The sequence below is a fragment of the Balearica regulorum genome, chromosome 1 (assembly GCF_011004875.1).
Source record: "Balearica regulorum gibbericeps isolate bBalReg1 chromosome 1, bBalReg1.pri, whole genome shotgun sequence".
Lineage (NCBI taxonomy): Eukaryota > Metazoa > Chordata > Aves > Gruiformes > Gruidae > Balearica > Balearica regulorum.
Window position 1 is genome coordinate 203,711,526 of NC_046184.1, and position 6,774 is coordinate 203,718,299.

Genomic DNA, 6,774 nt, shown 5'->3' on the forward strand with positions numbered 1-6,774 from the left:
AGGAGTTTACAGTAATAAAAGTTAAATTGGGACTTTCAGTTTAAACACTGACCTCATTATCCTCTGATGTCATTCACAATAGCCTGAAGTAGAAAGTCAGGCACAGTACTCTTTTTAAACACAAGCATTTAACTTGTTTTTTTTAAAAAGTTAAGGATTTTATGGTCTCACGGAAGATATTTGGAGAGTGGAAAATATATTGTTCTGCTGCAGAATGAAGTCTTGTAAGTATATGTTATTAAGCAATAGTAGTCCCTCACTTTTGACCAGACTAATTTTCAGCATTGTTTGTTTTTCACATATTTACTTATACGTAATTTTGAAGAGTTTTACAGTCCTGAATAAACTGCAGGCCTTAAGTGCAAAGCAAACAAACCTGCCTTTCCATGGTAAACAAAAATCAAATTACAGAGGACCAGCCCTGTTGCACCTTTGCAAAGTGCATCAGTCTTTAAGGCAAAGGTCAGCTGGTGACGGAGCAGCAGTCTGTTCCAGTTGGGGAGGTTGCAAAGAACCTGAACAGCAGCTCTTCCCTCCCTGCCTCCCTCCCGCAGCAGTCTTCAGCATCGCTGAGGGGTAGTTAAGCCACATGTATTAGCTGAATGGAGGAGGAAAGGGATAATTATCTGTATACATCTGTGAAATAAATTTGTCTTTCCAGTGTTAAAATACTGTAGGAAAAGTCTGATGGAGGATAAATTAAAGTCCAGATCTCGCATCTTGCCTGCAACGAGGACTAGAACCCCCCAGAATAGAAAGCAGTGTATACTATGGTGAAGCTCAGCTCCCGCAAAAAGACTCACAGGATATCAATGTCCAATTCTAGGCACCTGCACTGATAAAAGACTCCAGGTTCAAGTCTGCAAGAAACGGAAACCAATTAGAAATATATCTAAATTAGCAAATAGGAAAGACTGCAGTATATCCGAATTCCCCCTTTTCTCCACCCTCACCCCGAGCGTTGCCCTTCAGTAATCCAAGGCTGCAAGGCAGGAGTCTTCATCTGCTCCAGATCAGGCTCTGGATCCGCAGGTGAAGGCAAGCATCGGCACCTCTGCTTGCAAAGAACTGCCAGAGGTTTTCTTTAAAAACACAACCAAAGGGCTCATGGTGGTCACCTTCATACCATGGAACTAGAGCCCTCACCCAGGATGAGGAAGATCTGGATTTCAGCCTCTTTTGGCGTGAGGAAATCCAAGCTCACAGCTTTTACATCTAAAGTGCCTCAACTACTAGGGCTAGTGTCATGTCCCCTGAGTTAACCTGCCACTGTCCTAGCAAGCTTAGTCCTGGACCAGTGTCAGGACCCTGCAGAGACTCAGCAACCACTTTTTCCCAATGATGTGGCCAGCTCTGCTGGGACCTTCGATCAGACAGCTGAGAGAAGAGCTGGGCAGGACAGAGCTGCAAGAAACCTTGAGAGGAGCCTCGTCCTCTTGGCTTGGGAGCTGCATTTCAGCCCCAGCTGTTGCCTCTGCTCCTTACTGGAGCTGTGTGGACAGCATTCCTGTGCCTGGCCAGGAACCCCACCGATCCTGAGCCTGACCTCAGACTCAACCTGTCTCATCACTACGGACTGATCTGGTGATCTGGTTGAATGTGGTCCCTGTCAGCAGACCTGCTTTGCTGTGCTGGTTGGGGTGCTGCAGGATGGGGCCTTTTCAGGGAATACACTGCCCCACTGGCCTTGCTGTCACCCTCGGCTCCCAGCTCAGCCCATCTTACAGAGCAGCCCCCTCTTGCTGCTGCCTGACACACAGTATGTGGTAGAAAGATGGTGGTTTGTGCTCGATTTGTCCACATCGCCTGTTTTAGTTTAATCACCTTGGTATATCTGAGTGGCTGTTCCATTAATAACCTCTGCTTCCAAAGGACGTGTGATATATTGCTTTATACGTGTGCTGTGGCTTAATTAAAAAAGCAATGCCAAAATAGATAGTTCACAATTGGTATCATCAAAAGTATTTAGAGATAAGTAGTAAATAAAATATGTGAGGCTGAATACCAAAAGTGAGTTTAGGCATCAAAGCAACAAGCATTGCAATGCCTAAATTTATTTTGGTCTTCAAAAAAGAAACATGAGATGCTGGAGATGCACAGTAAGAATTAGAGTGAGGCCCAAGAAACTCAACACATTGTGTGTGACACCATCCAGGCCTATCTAAAGGGAAACAGAGAGGATTCATGCACTTAAGTCTCATTTCTCTTACACAATTTATGTTCTCCCCTGGAGATTCACTGCCTTAAAGCTCTCCTTTGAAAGCCAGTGTCTAAACACCCTTTCTCTAAATCAGATACAGGTTGCTGGTTCTTTTAAACCCAGCAGGAGAGAAAAGGGTTACTGAGCTGCTGTTCTGCTTTTCGAGCAATACATGAGTTGTTCATATACACAAGTAGCAACTGAGATGTCCGGTTTCAAATTCACCTTATGCTTTGAGAGTTATAGCCCCTTTCTTCTAGGACCACAAGCCAAAACCACACAGCTTACATACGTAGTTTTCATACGCAAAAAAGCTTTTTACATACAAAAGCTTACAAGGTGTCTGGGTAATTGTATCTCAGAAACTGTTTCCCTATGTAGAAAATAACATTTTACTACACTAGTTGGAGAACTAAACATGAATTTGTCTCTGTAACTTCTTGGTTAGGGCCTTTGGGAGGGAGGAGGCAACTCTGGGATCTGTTCAAGTGCCAAAGACTGTTTATTACTTTTATCCAGTGAGCGCCTAGCTAACATGAAATATTGAAGTAATCTTGGATTTAGGCATGCAGATTCTTCAGCAATCCTATTCAAGTGCTTTTTACTGATTCTGACTAATTGGGTTTTTTTCCTTATTATTTATAGACAATTGTATAGCCATACTGCAAGGTATTCTGTGAGTAACCCAGCACAGTTTTTATATATGTATTAAGAACTAAATTTTGCCTATAGATATGCTTTTGTCCTCATTCATTTTTGATGTTCACATCTCTTGTGCTGAAAACAAATTCCTTTAAAGTGTAACAGTTCCTCTCCCTTCTACGTGCATGACTACAGCAGTACCAGGCTACAGGGTGCGCTATTTTTCTCTGGACAGTGATCAGGATATTTGTAGGAGTGACTGAAGTTCTAGATGCTGGATGCTTGATCCAGTTGCTTGAACTTGGTGTCTGCTACCATTTAATATCCCTCGAGGGGCTGGAACATCTTCGTGGGGCTGTCAGATGTGACACAAGACCTAGAGGAGACCTATGCTCCTCCAGACCAGTAGTTGGAGGTCAGGTGGGCATTTCAAATGGCAGTAGACCTAGAAGTGAGAGCCGAGACCTGGGAGTGTGTTTCAGCTTCAGAGACTTAATTTTAGATGTCTACTTGTAGAAACTGACTTGGTCAGCTAAGCTTCCGTTATCATCAGGGGAGATCAAGATCTCAATTTAATTGCAGAGAGAGGCATTTCAGATGCTGAAGGTACCTTTCAGATTACCCCAGACACTCCTCTTCTGATTTTCTGGAATGGCAGCTAGAGGCTGAGTCTGCTCTAAGTAATGATATATCTGCTAGCTCCGTAAAGGTGATACTCTGCTTTGTCTCGGATGGAACTAGGTGGCCACGTGCAGGCATCTGAATTGAGTCCCAAGTCAGTACTGTCCTTAGAGTCAACAGATTTATTCAGCTGACGAGATGGCTGCCAGAAGGTGAGCTCAAACACATCCTAAACTCCCTACTTGAACTCTATTGAATGTATGATTGCATGTATACCTAATGTACATGTTACATGTATATATCTACCTGTCAGGCACCTAAAGTTAGGATTCAGGGATGAATTCCAGCTGTGGAGGTGCTGGCTGAGTGGCTGAAAAAGCATATCTGTCCCTTCTATTGCAAATTTACTTACTATCCCTCTTAGCTCTGAACACCTTATTCTCCACCTATACTCTTGATAAAGCATCTAAGAGTGTTACCTTCCCCACCAGTATTTTGTATACCCCAGTTTAGCCCCGCTCCCCCATACCTATGAACACATTACAGCTGTCTCCAGGATCCCAGTTCCCGTGCACTTTCCCTCACTCCCTCTCACCTTTGGCACATCGTACCCAACCTTGGGTTACTTTGTCCCTTCTCCTCCCCCTGACCCTCAGGGACCTTTGCATCCTATGCTGCTCTCTGTACCATAGCATTCATGTCACAGTCGCGGCTCCTTCACTATATGTACCAAAGCCAGACAGTTGTTGACTTTCATTGAAAAGAGTGGGCAGAAATATCACCACTATCTTTTTCACCATTTTTTCTTCTTTGAAAAGGGCTATATACCATACTATTACTATATTTAAAAGGATTCTTTTTGTGTATTTTACATTGGACTACTGAATTAGAGAAGAGTTTTAAGAATATCACTAATGTACACTCCTTGGGTGCTTATTCTGTTACTTATTTACCTTGATATTCCTTGGCTCTCCTTCTTATTGAATGGGATTTTATAGGGTTCCATTTCTGGGTTATCAAATACAAAATTCAGTCAGTACTGAGGGCTTTACAGAGAGTGATACTGCATTTGAGGAGTTTATAAATGTTTCAGTGAGGAAAAAGGAAAGCTTCATTTCAGAAGGAAAGTGAGTGTGGTTTTCCAGCAGGATATATTTACCAACAATTTTGTTAAAGTGACTTTGGAAAAATGTGTATGTGTTGAAATTAGCAGGCAATAAGCAAAGGCTTTCCTACAGTATTGATTTTACACTGAGAGGGATACATCAGTGACAAATCTGAACGTAGCTTGCCATGAATGGTTTGAAATTAGGATATTTAGGACCCACAGAGACCTTGATTTCTCTCCTGCAGTGCATGTGAGCTGAGTGTTTAGAACATGTCCCATGTATGCAAGCTCCCCATCAATATACTTTGCTTTGAAAATCTCACCTAGTGAAAAATCAGAGTGGTCTCAGCTGTTGTAAAAGTCAAAGGCTATGAAGGGTTAAGCCTAACTGCATTTTTTTTTTCTCATCAAGAGGGTGGGGATAAGGCAAGAAGGGAAGCTATAACCATGTAAGATTTGGAATGTAGCACTGTTGCCTAACAAGACCTCTGTCTTTGACATTAAATTCAGTCTTTTTTCAGGGCTGGCAGGCAAAGCAAGTTCTAGTGCTCTCTTAAAAGCTGGGTAAGAGGTCACGTGACTTTTGCTTTCATAAAAATAGCTTTCGTTGCAAAATCCAGTTTCCTTTGTCTGCTGTTTATACTGTTTAAACAAAGTTTATCAAGCAATATAAAATAAGGTACCCAAATGTTGACTTGCATTCAGTCTGACAAGCATCCTTCATTGCATAAGCGTGAATCTTAACCTAGGCCATCTGAGGGACTGGCAATCTAAACCCTGAACCCGTCTAGGAGGGTGGAGAAACGGCTCTGTTTTCAGATTTGTTTACTAAAATTATGAGGTCTTTGCTGAACTGCAATATTTGTCCTTTGACTTTTACAAAATGCCTTATGTTTGGGGGGGTATTTTAAACCATTTAGTGTAAATTCCTATGCAGATTTTTTCTTGCTATTGTTTTTAATCAAGGAAGGAAATCTAGTCTATTCTATTCTTCCTAGAAAGAGGAGGAAAAGATGGTCTCCACTGTGAATTGCTTCTTTTGGGCTTTGGAGAACTAAAGTCCATTCCCAATGTGACCACCAAGCTTCTACTGCAATTTAAGCAAGTAATTGAGCACTAGACCCACAAAGGACATAGAAGGTAGCATTGTTGGGCTCAGATGCTCATCAAGATCCAGATTCTTAGTTACATGTCTGGGCTGCCACTTCAAAATGTGAGTAGTTACAGAGATCCTCCCAAAAGCCCCACTCTAAACAAAAAGATACCTAAACTATCCAACAGGAAAGAGTATCTGACAAAAGGAGGTGTTTCACATGAATTATGAGAACTGAGGAATGTCCTTGGGGTGAAGTCTCCCTAATTTAAGTTGAATACTCTGGCCACTAATTCTACAGTCATTTTTATGCTCTTCAGCCCAACAAGTATTACAATTCTACAGAGAGACAGTTTCGACAGTGAGACTGACAGAGATCTGTCCTATACTGCCTCCTGATCTGGGAGTTATAAAAGGCAATACATGAATACACATTTCCCCTATGGGTAAAATCCAACTTTACCCACACAGATGAAAGGATAAGGGTAACACAGCCACTGTCTGTCTTGTTTTGTGCAGGATTCTGTCTACCAGGAAAGTTCTGGGAATGCTTACTGAGTTGGGCTTGGGAAGTCACATAAAAGAGGAAAGTCTATGCTTTGAATCCTGATGCTATTTAGGTGTAGGACAGATGTTCCATAAAGTCAAGATTAAAGTCATTGTAGGCTTGTCCACAGAAATAAAGAAAATACCAAGAAAAGGGTTTTTTTTTCAGGGAAAAATATTTTTTTCTTTTCTTTGAAATTTTCCAGCTGACTGTTGTGATGTTTTCCCCTACAGTTATGACTTCCACAGCAGCCAAGACATTTATTTCTAGAGATAATGCCAGTACCTCCTGTCCTGGGAAGGGCAGGGTAAGAGAGATGTTTCATGCAACTTGACCTGCTCACAGTGAGATAAAGATTCTGCCAGACAGCTGGTGCAAATGGGTTCCTCGCTAAGCATCAGGGGTTATGACTGTCCTTGTTCACTTCTGCAAATTCAACTGTAGGACAGACAAACATGTCTAATAAATACCTGGAAGCAGATTGGCACCCATGTAAATGTCTGAAGCAAAAGGTTCTTGTTATTCTACTCAACCTAAGAGACAGGCTATAGCAATCAGAACTA